Raw genomic sequence first — 17532 nt, 5'->3', positions numbered from 1 at the left:
AAGCTCAGGTTGTAATGCAAGTGATTTTGAGTGGCTATAAATACAGATGAAGCTTCTCTCACTTGCAGGCCACACACTTCCTGCTGTGCAGCCTGGTTCCTAACAGGTTAGAGACCTGCGCTCTGGTTTGTGGCCAGGGGATTAGGGGCCCCTGGTATATTATCCTTTTGTTTAACAAGGATTTTTCATATACTGTTTATTTATGAAGGTATTTCATAACTCTTTATGAGATATTTAGAGGATATTTCTGAAAAATATACAAGGAGCTGCACACACTGGTTGTGTCAGTAGGGAAACTTGGGTCTGGGGACAGAAGAGGAGAAGAAACTAATCTTCACAGTATATCCTTTGAGGTTGTATGAATTTATGTTATATATGTAGCTCTCCTTTTAAACCAGGAACAAATGTAATAACTTTTTTAAAAAGTCAGTATTCCTACTTGAATATGCAGTCTATTCTAGTTCATTTATAAAAATTCTTCCCTTTCCCATGCTAGTGGCCATGATCCACCTGCTAATGCCTACCTAGTTGATCAGCAGTACACACAGCATTGTTTTTCTGCACCATAACATGACCTCACTACCTTTTGCTTCCAATTCACATTTCAATGCTATTTTCAAAACCATTTGTTGATTGAGTTGATTTTTGTCACCCAATAAACATCAAAATGTTGGTATTCCTGCATCTCCTTTCTCAAAGGATGTCTTCCTTTAAAAGGATTTAATTTAGCACACAAGAGACAAACTGCATTTCTATGTTCTCTACAATTCTAAAGCCATTTCAAGTAAGGAGTCCTTTCCCCATGTTACAAATGTACAAATATTTGTCCTCAGAAAAGCAGCTCACTCTCAAGGCATCCTTTAGATGCCAGTAGAATGCCCAGGGCTAAGGGCCTCTAATGGGGCTTAAGATGCCACATGGCACATAATACATAATAAATTGTGATCTGATAGCCTGAACATGTGATATGAGCTTAAAACAGAAGGCTTTCCTTATCTTTTCAAATATGCAAACTGGAGAACACATTGCTCATTACAAATATTATCTAAACAAATTTCAATTGACAACTTCATAGGCAGCTTTCAAGTGTCATAGTTTCTTCCTATTTGAAACAAATAGTCTGTCTTACTTTTAAAAAGTTCAGCTCCCAGTCACAGACTCTACCCTGGGCATACCTGAGGCTAGCCATCAGAATGCTTGTATTTACAAGGGGGTGGTGATCCTAGGCAACCTGTTGCCTCAACTGTCTTGTCTGTAAAAGAGCATAAAACTCAGGAGGTAGATGATAGTTAAACAGATTAGTTGACATATTAGACAAAATGGCTAACACTTGGAAACACCTGATAATGGGTGTTATCCACAGCAGCAGCAGTGTCATTCTCAGCATCATAATTTTAGACACTATTAGGCGGCCAATCACAGCTCTAGGGTATGAACAGTTGCTGGCTCTCTCTACTGGTTAATTTTTCTTTTCCAGAGCAAATGTTATCCATGAAGTGAACATAGGTCTATACAGCAATTGGTAAGACTTATCCTGTATACCAGGACTTCTCTAACTTTAATGATCGTGTATATCACCTGGAGATCTTGCTAAAATGCAGATTTTGATTCAGTAGGTCCGAGATGGGGCCCGACATTCTACATTTCTGCTAAGCTCTCAAATGCTGCTGCTGCTGATGGTGGTTGTGTAATACTAAGGTTATATTCCACCACGGATGTTACAGAAAGAATGACATACTTTGTAAAGAACACAATGGATATTCAACCATACAGTTATGTGAATTTTTTTTTTTTTTTTTTTTTTTTTGAGACGGAGTCTCACTCTGTTGCCCAGGCTGGTCTGCAGTGGCGCCATCTAGGCTCACTGCAAGCTCCGCCTCCCGGGTTCACGCCATTCTCCCGCTTCAGTCTCCCGAGTAGCTGGGACTACAGGCACGCACCACCACGCCCGGCTAATTTTTGTATTTTTAGTAGAGATGGGGTTTCACCGTGTTAACCAGGATGGTCTGGATCTCCTGACCTCGTGATCCGCCCGCCTCGACCTCCCAAAGTGCTGGGATTACAGGCATGAGCCACTGCGCCTGGCCAGTTATGTGAATTCTTATCTTCTCTTTCTCATGCTTACCTTGCTGAACAGCACTTAAATATTTCTCAGTTATGAGATAAGATGCAAGCTGTGCGATAGTAGCACAATTAGAATTTCCTCCCTATGCTAACTTCTGGTGGATACAGAGGCAAGAAAAAAAAATTGTATCATTAATTGTTGTTTTAATTCACATGTAATAACTATCATGGAGTACAGTGTGATGTTTTAATACATGTATACATTGTATAATAATCAAATTAGTATTTAGCATATCCATCACCTCATACCTCTGTCATTTCTTTGAGGTGAGAACATTCAAAATCCTCTCTTCTAGCTATTTTGAAATATACAACACAAGGTTGTTAACCAAACCGAACACTTGAACTTATTCCTATCTAACTATAACTTCGTCCCCCTTGACTAATCTCTCCCTATTCCCCACATATTATTAGTAATAAAAACAATGGTCACATTTACAAAGCTGTTTTTAAATGAAAGGCAAAGGTTTTAATCTTCAGATATTTTAAAAGAGCGATTATTATTATTTCGTTTCTTGTCATAACACAAGTATACAGTCATAGTTTATATTCACTCTTCTTGGCCCAACAACCAAATAAGGTATTAACAAAATCCTTTTTCTGTGAACTGTATGCTTTGTTTGTGCAACTAAATGCTCGTGTCTCTTTCTTATACGACCTGAAACTAAATGGTTCAATCAGTAACAATATTTTACCTTCAGGAAGCTGATACAGCCTAGCTTCAAACAATTCTGGAAGCATTTACTAAGTTTCCATTATTATTTGCCTATTGCTGTGAGCTAATGCCCTTGATTTTCTGGAGGATAACCCATGAAAAAATAATCAAATTTGGATATGGTAAAATAATCCTCGAAATCCTAAAGCCCATAATCCACGCAAAAGCTTATTAGAGGCTATATGATCTCACTCAATGTTTTGTTTTTTCAGGCTTTTTTGACTGAAATTTATGGTAAGAAAATATTTACCGTACAACCAAGTAGCACACACACACTTGAAATATATTTGATAAAATATATTCATGAAATAATACCCTTACTAACATGAAATGCATTCGTATTTCTAATCTTTTTATTACCTTTTTAACCTAGGTTATGATCTACTAAGTTGATTTCATGACCCACTAATGGGTTGTTCAAACTTCTGAGTTTAAAAGTAACACGGCCTTGGGCAATTTCTGGAACCCAAGGTTGAGTCTCTGAAATTTTATAGGTATAGGAGATGGTCAAGAAGTGAGGCCACATGTGACCATAAAGCAAAAGGCATGATCAGAGAGCATAAGGGCATTTAATGGCAGTTCATAGCTAGAAACTATATCTCAACCCACACGGCCTATGTGTTTTCTCTCCTACTGTTTCTGAAGAGTAATATAAGAGAATCACTTTTCACATTTAGGAAGAATCATGGAGGTAAATTTACTCACCCAGTTACTATTAGGAAGTAATAAGAAAGTAAGTTAAGAATGAATATAGGTCAGAATTGATGAATACAAGGAAATGCACATGGAGCAATTTAACATCTTTTAAATGAATTCTCATATAGTAACATGCACTTACCTGGGAGTTATATCAGTGGAGCAAATAGACATGTTTTAACAAAGTTGGAACTTTTAGGGACTTATAAATCACAAGAAAGCATGGAAATAAAATGGTGTGTGTTGATCCACTTTATGCAAAAGAGGCCAGATCATAACTTTCACAAGTACAAGTAGCACAAAATCATCATAGACTAAGAGTGTAGACATTTTCATTTCACTTTAATAGAAGAAACACAGCAATCAAGTATGTGAGATAAGAAACTAAAACAAATAAAGTCAGGGAATCTAAATAAAATGCTCACTGAAACCAACTATGTTTCCTTGGCTGGTTTCTAGATGCTTTCTTTCAAATTGAAGTGTTAACTGGGAAAATAAATAAATAAAGTCACATCTCAGTTTGTGGAGAGATAGACAAACTGAATATTGGGGGGTAAAATTATCTTTAGGGGGTTTCAGAGAGGCTCTGCCTAAAGAAGAATTGAGTAACCTTTCACATTTCCTTCCTGCACAGTTATTCTCAGATTCCATATGGGAAGTACAAAAATAGTGATGAAAATCTCCCCAGTTCAGGATTGAGTACTATGCGGGGGCTTGAGAGATACTTTTGAATGAAAGAAAGTTATCTGAATGTTTTTAAAACAGCAGTATTATAGAGTTATGATTAGAAATTAAATTCTTTACATACTTTATATCTCAGTGTAACTAAGGAAAAAATGTATTCTGATATTTCATAAATGGTTATTAGTATATTATATATACATACATACATATATATGCTGGGATAAAGTAAATGTTTAATAAACTAAAAGGTCATTATCACAATATTCCTCCTCTTGGAGAGACACTTTTTCATGACTCTCTCAAGGGCTTTGGCTCTTAGAAAACATCAGTTTTATGCTCAGCTGAAATTATTCTGACAGCTTTGACATTGCGTTATCATCACAAGATCATGGTATACTTAAAGATAAATGAAGATTCATAGAGAGTTAAAAATAATTAATACAAGTCTCCAAAATACCAGATTAGAATATCAAAGGTCACTCATATAAAAGCAGATACTTTCTGGCTCAATTAATCATAACTCTAAATGATTACAGGTGGGTAAGCAAACAATCTCCCTTCACTGTTCCCTCAATATTCCTTCACTCCCACCTCACATAAGAATGTATACATTTCATTTTAAAGACTTGTTTCAAGAAAGATTATATTTTAGCACCCTATGACCTAGAATGGATTCTCCATATGGATTTATTCTGATTCTAACTGATTTTCTCTGCAACTCAGACTTTCTCACTCCTATCAAACAGAGGAACACTGCCCAGCAGGATCCTTATGTTTCCATGGTAGATTTTTCTATGTAGGTTGTATGCCTTTTGCTCCAATATGGTCTATTAAAAAGATATTATGCTATCATAAAATTGACTAAATTGCAAAGATTGGCAGTTCCCATTTTTTATGCAAACCTGGCCCTACAAAGCACATACACACTCATAGGAACCTAATTAAATACTCTCAAGTCTGGTAGTCCCTTATAAAGCAAGAGAATTAAAAATTGTTTGGGGGATTTTTCAAGAAAGTTTATCATGCATGCCAAAAAGAAAAATAAAAGGCCAAAATGAAAACTGGAATTTGTGCCTAGGTTTTATAATGGCAATTTTTATTTGTTTGTATAATTATTAATTATAATTTTAAATTTATTTTAGAAGCACCCACTAAAGAGTATGGAAGACTGCATTAAGAGGAAGGATGAAACAGATGCAATACACAGTTAAGATCAAAGAGCCCCATCAATTCATTCAGAGAGTCAAAAATCCAGCTGAGGCTCAGAGCCCTGTCTGCATAATAAGAAAGGTTGACTAAAATATACGGATTAAACAGATGAGCTGTCTCCTGCAGAGGCATGGGAGGGAAGCCCCACTGCGACACTTGTAAAGACACTTTGGAAGCTCGCACCTGCTCCTCCACAGCCAAACCTACAGGAGACCAGGATGGCCAAAGACGTTCCACTATTGTACTAAATTGTTAGCTTTAAGAGAAAGAAATAGATATGTCTGATGGATATCTTTTTATTTGTCAAGACATTGTCAGTCCAGACAAACAATAAATTAATAAATCACCTCCATTTTTCCAAGGTGACTTTACCAAGCGCTTGAACTTTCAAAATAAGAGAAGTAGATAGTGCAAAATTTCCTATTCCTTGAAACAGTATTTCAATGTGCCTACCTTGTGATCAATTATTTTTTCCAAATGAATAATGCTTTTCTTGAGACAATCTTGAATAACATTGGTAAATACATGCTAGTCTTGTTTTCCATTCTCAGAAAATTATCATTTTTAGTAGCATGAAGTGTATTTCAATTTTTATGAACACATTGCCACATTATACTTAAAGCTAAACCAAATTATATAACCTGGTTCTTTAACTATAGTAAGAAGATAGCACAGGCACTTAGGATTCTGTGCCGGTCAGAAATGTTGTATTTATTCTAATGATCTCGCAAAAAAGTTATGTTGTAGCTACTGATAAGAACTGATTCTGAACATCTAAACAATTTTCTTTTAAGAAAGCTGAACTACTTTAAAAGAGCTAAGCAAGCTAGGCCTTTGGGAACATAGCTCTACTGGGGAAAAAATTATACGATTGTGGAACATTAAATTTCAAACAAAATTTTAAAACTCTAACTTTGGTATGGATAAAATTTGTCACGCACTTGATGTAGACTGATTCAAATATGCAATTAATAAACTCGAACAAATGGTAAGCATTAGCTTTTGTTGTAGTCACCAAAACAAGCAATATCCAATTTGAAGAGATAGCATTGAAATCTCCCTGGAGTAAAACAAGCCACCAAATGTCAAGAAGTGATTTCCTGGGATTGACATACAGACTCTGACCTGCTCCTTCATAGTCTAATTACATTATCACTCAGTCAACCAACCAACACATTTTTACAGTGTTCATTATGTACAAGGGACTGTCAGAGACAAAGAGAAGAATTATACATGAGCTGTAAGTAACAGTACTAAACCCTAAGTACCAAATGTGTGATGAAAATGTACAATGCAGAAGTTGACCATTGAGGGATAAAGATATAGAATTCTTCATTGAAGAGGTGAGATTTGGTTGGGTGCAGTGGTTCGTGCCTGTAATCCTGACACTTTGGGAGGCCAAGGCAGGACAATAGCTTGAGGCCAGAAGCTCAAGACCAGCCTGGGCAATATAGTGAGACCTCATCTCTATAAAAACATTTTTTTTTAATTAGCTGGACATGGTGGCAGGTGCCTGTAGTCTCAGCTACTCAGGAAGCTGAGGCAGGAGGATCCTTGAGCCCAGAGTTTGAGAATGCAGTGAGCCACGATTGCACCACTGCACTCCAGCCTGGACAACAAACAGAACGAGACCTTTTTTCTAAAAAATGCAAAAGGTTGGATTTGACTTAGGACTTGATAAGGTAAAGACAGAAGTAGAGAGGAGGGAATTGGTTTTCCAGGAGGAAAGAACAGAGACAGAATAACCTAGAATCCAGTCTGAGAGAACTTGAGAGGGAATGTGTGATTCAGTCTGTCTCAAGATAGTCTTGAGAATCGCCTAACATTCTTATTGAAAACTCAGGTTATCAGACCCATTCCAGACACTGAGAATTAGAATCTTCAGAGATGAGACCTGGAAATTGCATTTTTGAACAAGGTCACAAATTATGATATTATTGTTAATCTCTATGAGGCAGTGAGAAACCTTTAAAGCATTTTGGGAGAAGTGAACTAAAGGATATAGTTAAAGGACTTTAAGAAGGGAGGGTTGAGAGAGCAGGAAGAAACTGTGGACAAGAAGTTCAAATCAGAATTTTTTAATTTTAACCAATGTGTATGGTAATAATATTCATCTTTGCTCCAAATAAATATCAATAGTTTCAGTTCTCTTAAAAACAGAAGTCCTTAATCCCAAATCTCATCAGATTTTTCTATGTATCAGTATTCCAATTTATTTTTTAAGAATGACTTAAGTTGAACTAATTTCAATAAAACATTTCTATTTAAAAAAAACTTTTAAAAAGTGCTCTACTTTATCTCTGATAACTCTACTTCAAGTACCCATTTTCAGAAGGTCTTACTCAATTCTAACCATTCAGAGAAATAAAAATAAGTTTGGATAATTATTAGAAAAATTAATAAATCATCCATAAATACTGAAATATTTGTCAAAAATTAAGAGACTAAGTAATATTCAGTGCTGGTGAAGGTCCTGTGAAGAGGACAATTGATACTTATTTATGGGAGTTGAAATTGATACACCATTTCAAGGGACCACTGGTAATACGTAAGAAAAATTTTAATGCACATATTCCTTAACAATAAAAAAGTGACTATAGTCTAGCTTAGAAAAGTAACTACAGAAGCCCATGATGATAAATAGAAGGATCACACAGAGACACACACACAGATGTTCATATAATTATTAATTTACAGAAAAAAAGTGTGAGACAATTTACAAGAACATCAGCAAAGGCATAGTTACATCAAAGTGCATGTGTAGTATGGAAAACTATGCAGTTATGATCTCAAATTCTGAAAAACCTGTTATTGTGGGATAATGCTCAAGATGATTGATTTGAACAAGCAAATTATAGAAAAATACATATAGAATAATCCAGTTTTTAATGAAAAAAGCAGTATTTCTGTGTGTATATATATATGTTTTTCTTTCTTTAAAGAAAAACCTTAACTGGCAGATCTGGAGAATGGAAAAAGAAGTGAAGATAGGGCTTTCCCCTTTTGATTTACATGTCTGTATCACTCAGATTTTTTAACAATGAGTTAAACTCTTCTATAACTTAATACACTTAAAATTTTAACTTATATAATATTTGAAAAATATATTAAATGCTTGCCCAAGATTTTAAATAACTTGAGAAAATAGTGCCACTTGAAGATGGTGTGAAGGAGAAGCTGGCTTCCTTTCTGTTTGATTAATTCTCAAAATTAAGTGAAATTACAGTCTTTAAAAACCATTCAGAAAAGTGAATGATGTATGTATTGACTTTTATGTTACAAAAAGCTTTCCATTTTTATTCATCTATCTTTCCATCTGATAAGAGGAGACTTTATAATATCTAATTTTTAAAGAGTAGAGTCTGAAATAAATACATACACATAATACTAGAACTTATAGGCTAAATTATGTAATTATGATACTTGATCATTCATTAGATACCTTTCATAAGACTATACAACTCATAATAATACTATTAGGTATTTACTTCCCCTAGAATATTGTAAATGTTAGGTATTTACTTCCCATACAATATTGTAGCTTGTAATATGCAGGAAGTAATTTTACAGCAATTCATTTTCAAAATGATGCCCAATAGATGCCCTTTAAATTACTAATTTTACGTAATATAAAGATGGATTTTTTTCTATAGCCTATATAGCAATTTCTAAAACAATTAACACAAAACTAACATAAATCTTTTGAGTCAGAAAAGTTCTTTGAACTTTTAAACACCATAGAAAGAACATAACTTCATCATGAATTTCTCTATATAATTAGGAAGATTTATGTATTTTTAGGGTTTACCTGTGAATTTTTCAGCAATTTGTTGTAATCTACCTTCACTCCTAATTGTAAGAAATACGAAGAAAAAAGTAAATTTTAATTTTATAAATTATAAAGGTATATTCAATATACATTGAATCAAGTTTTCAAATATTTAATAGCACCACTGATATACACGTATCCCTTGCTGGCTGTGTATGTTACAGGGAAATGAACAGTTTTGCCAAACCTATTCAGATAGGAAATGATGAATAAGTTATGTACTGCAGGGTTTTACAAAATGTGATGGCAATTAGCACACCCTACACCTGTTGTTTTATTTATGTTACTTTCAAAGCCATGGTTTACAAACTGAGCCATGGTTTACGATATGAGCAAGCATTAGGTTCTTGAGCAAAACTATTCTTTCCATAATGTAAAATTACATTTCCAATAAAAGGAAAAAATAATATAAAGGATTTCTCAAGATATATGATAAAAAGAAATAGTCAACTACTGTTGACATAGTTTCTGTATCATGCATCTCTAAAAACTGGAGATTCATCATAGGAATGACCTATGATTTTTAGAAACTCTTTGAATACAAAGTTGTAGTTAGATGATACGGAGAGCATCTAGGAAAGACCAAAAAGAAAAAATTACCAACAAAGAGTTTATAGAAGAGACAAAGTATATACATGTGAAACAATTGGAAAATATTTTAAAACAATAGCACAATCATAGATTAAAAATATCCACAGTAAGTTCTCTGGTGTTTCTCAAATCCTCAGGCATGGTCATTTTTCTTCATAACCATGCCAAATACATAAACATATATTTTCAGAAGCTATTTAAATATTATTCAGCTTCATCAATGCTCATTTTTTTATTCTTACCCCACCCCTGGGACTTATCACCCTATAACAATGTAAAAATTACAAATATTAGAGATAAAATACAAAAGTTCTATGGCACAAATTAGTAGCTCAACAAACATTGATTGCTATGATGATTTTTATTTATTTTCCCTATTGGGAAAACATGTTTATTCACTTAATTATTATTGATCTCCTACTATGTGTTTAATACTATGTTTGGTACAATGCTAAGGTGATGGGGATGAAAGATGAAGAAACTGGCAAGGTCCCTGAACAGACATGAACTGGTTTCCTTGTTTTAAAGATTTTTCAGAGAAAGTAATTCTGTACTTTAGCCATGCATTGTCTTCCGGGTCTGCCACAACTTACTTCAACATCTTAAATACCTCCCTTTTTTCTTATTTCTATTCTCTAAAAACATACATTCAGACTATAATAGATGTGCAGATTTTTTGTTTTTTGATTTTTAATAACGCCTTTTAGGTTATAAGGAAAGTGATACTGAGAAGCAAGGAAGAATAATAAAGCACATGAATATTTGGTTTAGTTTAGGCCTAACTATGAAAAGTTAAGAGTGAAAAGGAAACTAGTGAAATTTTAGAGCATAAATCATATCAGAAACATAAACTGCTCCCCATAGGCTTCTTAATAGTTCAAATTTAGTTTTCATTGATCATGATTTACTCTTTTCCTAACTTAATTGAAAAATGTCTTTCAATATAATTACTATCACGCAGTATGCTTAGGTAAGCCAGAGATCAATAGCATAGCTTTAGCTTTGAAAACAGTGAGTATTAACTTTTTAAAAGGTTTCACACACACAAAAAAAGGTTTCACAAAACCAGCACCTCCAAAGTACTGAAATTGGTCTTAATTCTTGACAGTGTTTGTGTAGCAGCAGAACTTTTCATTTTTCTCTAAATACTTCTATTTCATCAGCAACAGATGAATTCATTAACTTCATTATTAATTCAAATGATTTTTTCACTTTTATAAGTCCCAAGGTTGTCTCACTAAGATCAGCTCTTACTCTGTGTTCCATAAAATGTAATTAATCTCTATTATTGTCATGAAAATGGTATTTGTCACTTTGCTAAGAAAAAAAAAAAATCAATATACTTTCCAAGAATGAACAGGCATTTAATGCAATGAATTGTTAGCTAAATTTAGCTTGTCAACAGTTCAGAATGAACTAATCGAAATCCAGAAAATTTACAGAAGATTGGCCAATGAAATATATAGATATAGATATGGCATAGAAATTAATATTTGGGCATTAGAATTAACCTGTCATTTTCAATCCTGGCCAAAAATTGGGGGGATTTAAACAGGCAAATCTCCAGTCACTATTTTGGAAAACAAAAGTGAAATCCATATGCTCAGAAAACATTTCTTGAACATGGTTGACAAGTAAGAAAAGCTTCATTGTCATTTCCTATAGAATTTTCCAGGTACAGAGATAATTATAGAGTTGCAAAATTCTAGGAAACCTTAAAGGTCAGAAACCCATAAGGATGTTGTCATCTGGAAATTTGTTGCCTCTGAGCTTTCCTGGGCTATGAATTATTGCAGTAATTAACTACAGAGCAAGAATGGTGTTTCAGAGTCATAGAATCCAAAGCACACTTTGCCAGTCTCTTACCAAGACTTGACTCTTGCCCCTGTACTTCCAGTTTCTGCTGAGTTACCTTCTGCAAAGAGAAAGCTGGTGACCTCTTGCTCCTTGACAACCTCTTATTTAAGAATAACCCTTATAATTGGAAAGTTCTGTCTTGAGCTAACATCTACCTCACAAAAAACTGCCACTGTTTGCTTCCAGTCCTACAGTAGAACAATGTAAACTCCATCTGTTGCCTTTCCTTTGAGTCGGCTCTTCACTGCTTGAGGTCAGCTATCATTTCTCCTGACCCTTTTCTTTTCTGGACATACCTACATAGTTCCTTCACCCATTTCCCATAGCACACCATTTACCATAGCACATGGTCTTCAGAAAAATTCATGGCGTTATCTTCCCAAGACACTCCAATTTATCCATACCCCTTTTGATTTGCATCACCAAAAATAAACATAAGAATATGGGTGTGTTTAGGCCGGGCGCGGTGGCTCACGCCTGTAATCCCAGCACTTTGGGAGGCCGAGGCGGGCGGATCACGAGGTCAGGAGATCGAGACCATCCTGGCTAACACGGTGAAACCCCGTCTCTACTAAAAATACAAAAAATTAGCCGGGCGTGGTAGTGGGCGCCTGTAGTCCCAGCTACTCGGGAGGCTGAGGCAGGAGAATGGCGTGAACCCGGGAGGTGGAGCTTGCAGTGAGCCGAGATCGTGCCACTGCACTCCAGCCTGGGCGACAAAGCAAGACTCCGTCTCAAAAAAAAAAAAAAAAAAAAAAAAAAAAAAAAAAAAAAAAAAAAAAAGAATATGGGTGTGTTTAAAATAAAAATAAAACTCATTGCAGTTCTAATTTACTGTAGTTGGAAACTGCGTCTATATACGTAATATAAGAACTAATTCCCTCTTTCTCTTTCACAACAGCTTCATCAGATTTGTTTAGGGTTAAATTTACAGGTTAACACTAGAATAGAAGCTCTATGAAGGCAGAAGCTCTGGTCTGTTTTGTTGACTCTCCCTCTCCATCTTCAACATCGAGCACATAGTAGGCACTCTACTCAATAAATATTTAGAAATGAGTGTAGGAATAAATCAGTCCATTAAAGCTGCTGGATCTTTGCTTATTTGTATTTTTGACAAGCCAGAGCCCTTCCATTCTCTATTCATGAAACTGATTTTTAAAATACAAAAACCATATAGGGCTTTGTAACTAAGAGGTGACAGCGTGCTGGCAGTCCTCACAGCCCTCGCTCACTCTCGGCACCTCCTCTGCCTGGGCTCCCACTTTGGCGGCACTTGAGGAGCCCTTCAGCCTGCCACTGCACTGTGGGAGCCCCTTTCTGGGCTGGCCAAGGCCGGAGCCGGCCCCCTCAGCTTGCAGGGAGGTGTGGAGGGAGAGGCGCAGGTGGGAACCGGGGCTGCGCGCAGTGCTTGAGGGCCAGAGCAAGTTCCGGGTGGGCGTGGGCTCCGCGGACCCCGCACTTGGAGCCGCCGGCCGGCCGGCACCACCGGCCCAAGCAGTGAGGGGCTTAGCACCTGGGCTAGCAGCTGCTGTCTCGCCTGGCCTTAGCTGCCTTCCCGCTGGGCAGGGCTCCTGACCTGCAGCCTGCCATGCCTGAGCCTCCCCCTCGCCTCCGTGGGCTCCTGTGCAGCCCGGAGCCTCCCCGAGGCGCCGGCCCCTGCTCCACGGCACCCAGTCCCATCAACCACCCAAGGGCTGACGAGTGCAGGCGCACAGCGCGGGATTGGCAGGCAGCTCCACCTGCAGCCCCTGTGCGGGATCCACTGGGTGAAGCCAGCTGGGCTCCTGAGTCTGGTGGGGACGTGGAGAACCTTTATGTCTAGCTCAGGGATTGTAAATACAGCAATCGGCACTCTGTATCTAGCTCAAGGTTTGTAAACACACCAATCAGCACCCTGTGTCTAGCTCAGGGTTTGTGAATGCACCAATCAACACTCTGTATCTAGCTAATCTGATGGGGACGTGAAGAACCTTTGTGTCTAGCTCAGGGATTGTAAACGCACCAATCAGTGCCCTGTCAGAACAGACCACTTGGCTCTACCAATCAGCAGGATGTGGGTGGGGCCAGATAAGAGAATAAAAGCAGGCTGCCCGAGCCAGCAGCGTTAACAGGCTCGGGTTCCCTTACACGCTGTGGAAGCTTTGTTCTTTCTCTCTTTGCAATAAATCTTGCTGTTGCTCACTCTTTGGGTCCACACTGCCTTTATGAGCTGTAATACCGCAAAGGTCTGCAGCTTCACTCCTGAAGCCAGCGGGACCACGAACCCACCGGGAGGAGCTCCAGACTCGCCGCCTTAAGAGCTGTAACACTCGCTGCGAAAATCTGCAGCTTCACTCCTGAGCCAGCGAGACCACGAACCCGCCAGAAGGAAGAAACTCCGAACACATCCGAACATCAGAAGAAACAAACTCTGGACACGCCACCTTTAAGAACTGTAACACTCACTGTGAAGGTCCGCGGCTTCATTCTTGAAGTGAGACTAAGAACCCACCAATTCCGGACACATAACTGTTGAATACTGTCTTGTTGATTTAGATTGTTTCCAATAGCTAAAACTATACCAACAGGTATACACATGAAGGTGTATGTATAAAAGGGGCTATAAAGTAATGGCCCTAGTTAGCCTATGAGACTTAATGGACTCAGTCATTTTGTCATTGTCATACCCCATAGTTTCAACTACAAAGTAAACATCTCTCTGTAGGTCAATCATTCCATTTTTAATGCTGCTGTAATTAGTTATTTCATTTACTCTTCAAAATAGTACTTATTTCCTACATGAGGCAACTGAGGCATAGTAAGATTAATAACTTGCTGTGGGTCGCACCAAAAGTAAATTCCAGGGCCAGGATTCAAAATCAGATACTTCAGAATTCAAATCCTATATTCCTTTCACTACCTCATGCAGTTCTTTTTAGAAAATTGAAAGAGAATACGAAAGGAAAAAATAGCAAGAAATTTCGAAAGAGAAACCCTCTAGGGTAATTTGTATTTGCTCTAAGAAAGAGAAGTACAAGCCACAGTGGCTCATGCACTTTGGGAGGCCAAGGCAGGTGGATCACTTGTGGTCAGGAGTTCAAGACCAACCTGGCCAACATGGTGAAACCCCATGTCTACTAAAAATATAAAAATCAGCAGCATGTAGTGGCACGTGCCTGTAGTCCCAGCTACTTGGGAGGCTGAGGCAAGAGAATCACTTGAACCCGGGAGATGGAGGTTGCAGTGAGCAGAGATTGTGCCAGTGCACTCCAGCCTGGGCGACAGAGCGAGACGCCAACTCAAAAAAAAAAAGAAGTACAGTTTTCCAGAGAGTTTATTATAATTGCCCACTAAACATTTTCCCTGAAGTAATTTCCCTCCTCTGCTCCAGTCTCAAACAAAAATAGTAACACAAATTTCAACTTCGAAATTTAAGTCAAATTTTGGATTTTCGTAACTGTGGCTGCAGAAATTGATGAAGTGAGAAAAAGTAAAAATATTCCAGAGAGGAGAAACAAGATCCCAATTATGGACTCCATGTGAATACATTGTGTTTGCACAATGACAAATCAACTACTCAGTTCAACTTAAAAAAAAAAAAAGTGACTGGAAAATAACATTCGGCCTATCGACTTTATTGGTGGGAATGGGTCAAAATAGACTGGTGATTAATTGAATTGTTTTAAATTTTTGACTATTTTGGTGGATGTCACATAGAGCGAACATGCAAGACAAATGTTGTTTCACCTACTGGGCTTCAGGAAGTAACCAAGAAGTAACTCCCTATATGATCAAAGATTATGGCAACTTTGACTAATGAAGAATTTGGCAATTTGGTGAAAACATTCCTTTCAAATAGAATAACTAAGATTCTACTGTGAGGAACTGGATAATCACCTCTTTGAATAACAGCATTATGAACACACACTGTACCAATTTTTTAAACTATCATGAAAATTTACTTTCATATTAAATAAGAGCACATAATGGTCCATCTTCATTTGTAACAAAGCTGTGGATGCTCAATTCATTTTATTACTTGCTCAATTACAAAATAAATAAGTGACTCATGGAAATCACTTATTAGATTTAACAATGAAAACCAAAGATCTTATTTTCTCTATGGGCTTAATCTGCCCCTCTGGTTTTTATGAATAGGATTTTTCTATGCCTCTATCTATTGTTGGCACCTCAGAAAACGCTTCTCAGAGAAATTTAACTGTAACTTTCTCTAAAATCCTACATTTGCTTCATTTCTAAGGTCACAGAACAAATCAAGTTAATTAAATGTATTTCTTTGAATTAAACATAGCAGATACTTACTATGTCTTCCATAAATGCTTCCTCTCATAAATCTCAGAGTATAAATGAGTGTACATGTATATTAATCTATTAGCTAATAATTAACTTATCCAGCAGTCTTTTATTGACCACCCTCTATGTGTCAAACATTGTGCTAGACCATTGAGATTTGAGGAAATAAGGCAAAATTCTTTTCCCCAGGTAGCTATAGTCTAGTGGGGAAGTCATAAAAATGAGCATAAAATTTTAACACAGTGAAATAAAAATAGTATTACAGAGAATTGGGTTCCCTGATGTCACCATCACCCAAAAAAATGCCTATCACACAACAGACATTCAATATATATTTGTTGACTGGCTGTATAATTGAACAAGTTACATTTGCACCAGGAAAACAGAGGGGCACCTCCATCAATCCAGGGCTCCTGTACTGGGGACTGGAGTGAGAGATAAGGAGGTGATGTTTGATCTTACTCGTATTTGTCTCCAGAATATTCTGACTTTATTCAGTATGAGAGGGGAGGAGAAGGGTCAGGGGAGGGAGAGAGATGGGGAAAGAGAGAGAAGGAGAGAATGTAGAACTCACTTAGTTGTCCACCTAAGGGAATTTTATTATAAGGTGACTTCTCCTACAAGGCAGGCTCTTTGTCTCAACCTCAGAGGAAAGAGGTTCTTTTTATGCTAATTACACTGAGGCCCTAAAATATAAAGTGATCTATTTGGACTTAAGTGGCTGAGGGCAGAACCTGGCCTGCAAGTTCAGTATATAGTCCACTATGCCATATCCCATATAACGAATTAATGAAAAAGCTTTTTATACTTGAAGGCAGACTTCAACAAATTTCAATAACAGTAAATTATAGGTTTGACTTAAGACATCAACAGATCAGAGGAACTCAAGTATCAGCTGTATGCCTATGGTGAAATCTTTATAAATAAATTGATAATGCTCCCTTTCCAAAGGTCAATCTTTTATTATTCCATACTAACTAGAATGCAAGGGAGAAGGAAAGTGGTAACACAGCTGTTGAAACAAAGTAACAACGGTCTCCTGGTTAAAATCCTAGTCAAAGGATGAACTTTCTGAGAATTCATTTCACTATAAAAACTCAAGAAAATTAGCCAGTGAGTCTAGGTTTCCTCCATTTATGCTGTCTTACGCAATGATGAATCTAGTAAAAAGAGAAGCTGATTTCTGTCTAAATATTTGTCTTCTTTTAAAGCTGCCTCAGAATAAATTAAGCCTTTCTGCCTAAACCTCCACGATTGTAGTAAAAAGCAGAAGCAATGTTGTAATTCTTGACTGTCTAGTTTCTACCCCACTATGTTACTACTTTCAGACATTTATATTTTGGCCTCCTGTCCTTCTGTTAAACTCCTGAATTAATCTCCTACTCTGGGTAAATTTATCAATAGATTTCCTCTACTGCTCTGAAGCTACTCAATGATGCTAAAAAAGAAATCAAAAACAAAAAAAAACACAACAACAACAACAAAGTTACACCCTGGGCAGACTGATGCCAATATAAGGGGATGGTTTCCAGTC

The 17532-nt window shown here is 36.9% G+C and overlaps 2 long non-coding RNA genes across 10 annotated transcripts in view; one reads left to right on the top strand and one right to left on the bottom strand.

Moving 5' to 3' along the window:
* The window catches only part of LOC109028983 (uncharacterized), a 43437-nt gene extending 37657 nt beyond the window's left edge, over positions 1-5780 (top strand). For all 3 annotated transcript variants that reach the window (XR_002008013.3, XR_002008014.3, XR_008670057.2), the window contains one exon: positions 5362-5780. This is a non-coding gene — a long non-coding RNA (uncharacterized lncRNA). The remainder of the gene's footprint in view (positions 1-5361) is intronic.
* LOC109028982 (uncharacterized) overlaps positions 1-17532 on the bottom strand; it is a 102299-nt gene that overhangs the window by 39057 nt on the left and 45710 nt on the right. The window lies entirely within an intron of this gene.

Source organism: Gorilla gorilla, chromosome 10 (genome assembly GCF_029281585.2).
Source record: "Gorilla gorilla gorilla isolate KB3781 chromosome 10, NHGRI_mGorGor1-v2.1_pri, whole genome shotgun sequence".
Classification (NCBI taxonomy): Eukaryota; Metazoa; Chordata; class Mammalia; order Primates; family Hominidae; genus Gorilla; species Gorilla gorilla.
This window is presented reverse-complemented; position numbering and strand designations above follow the sequence as displayed.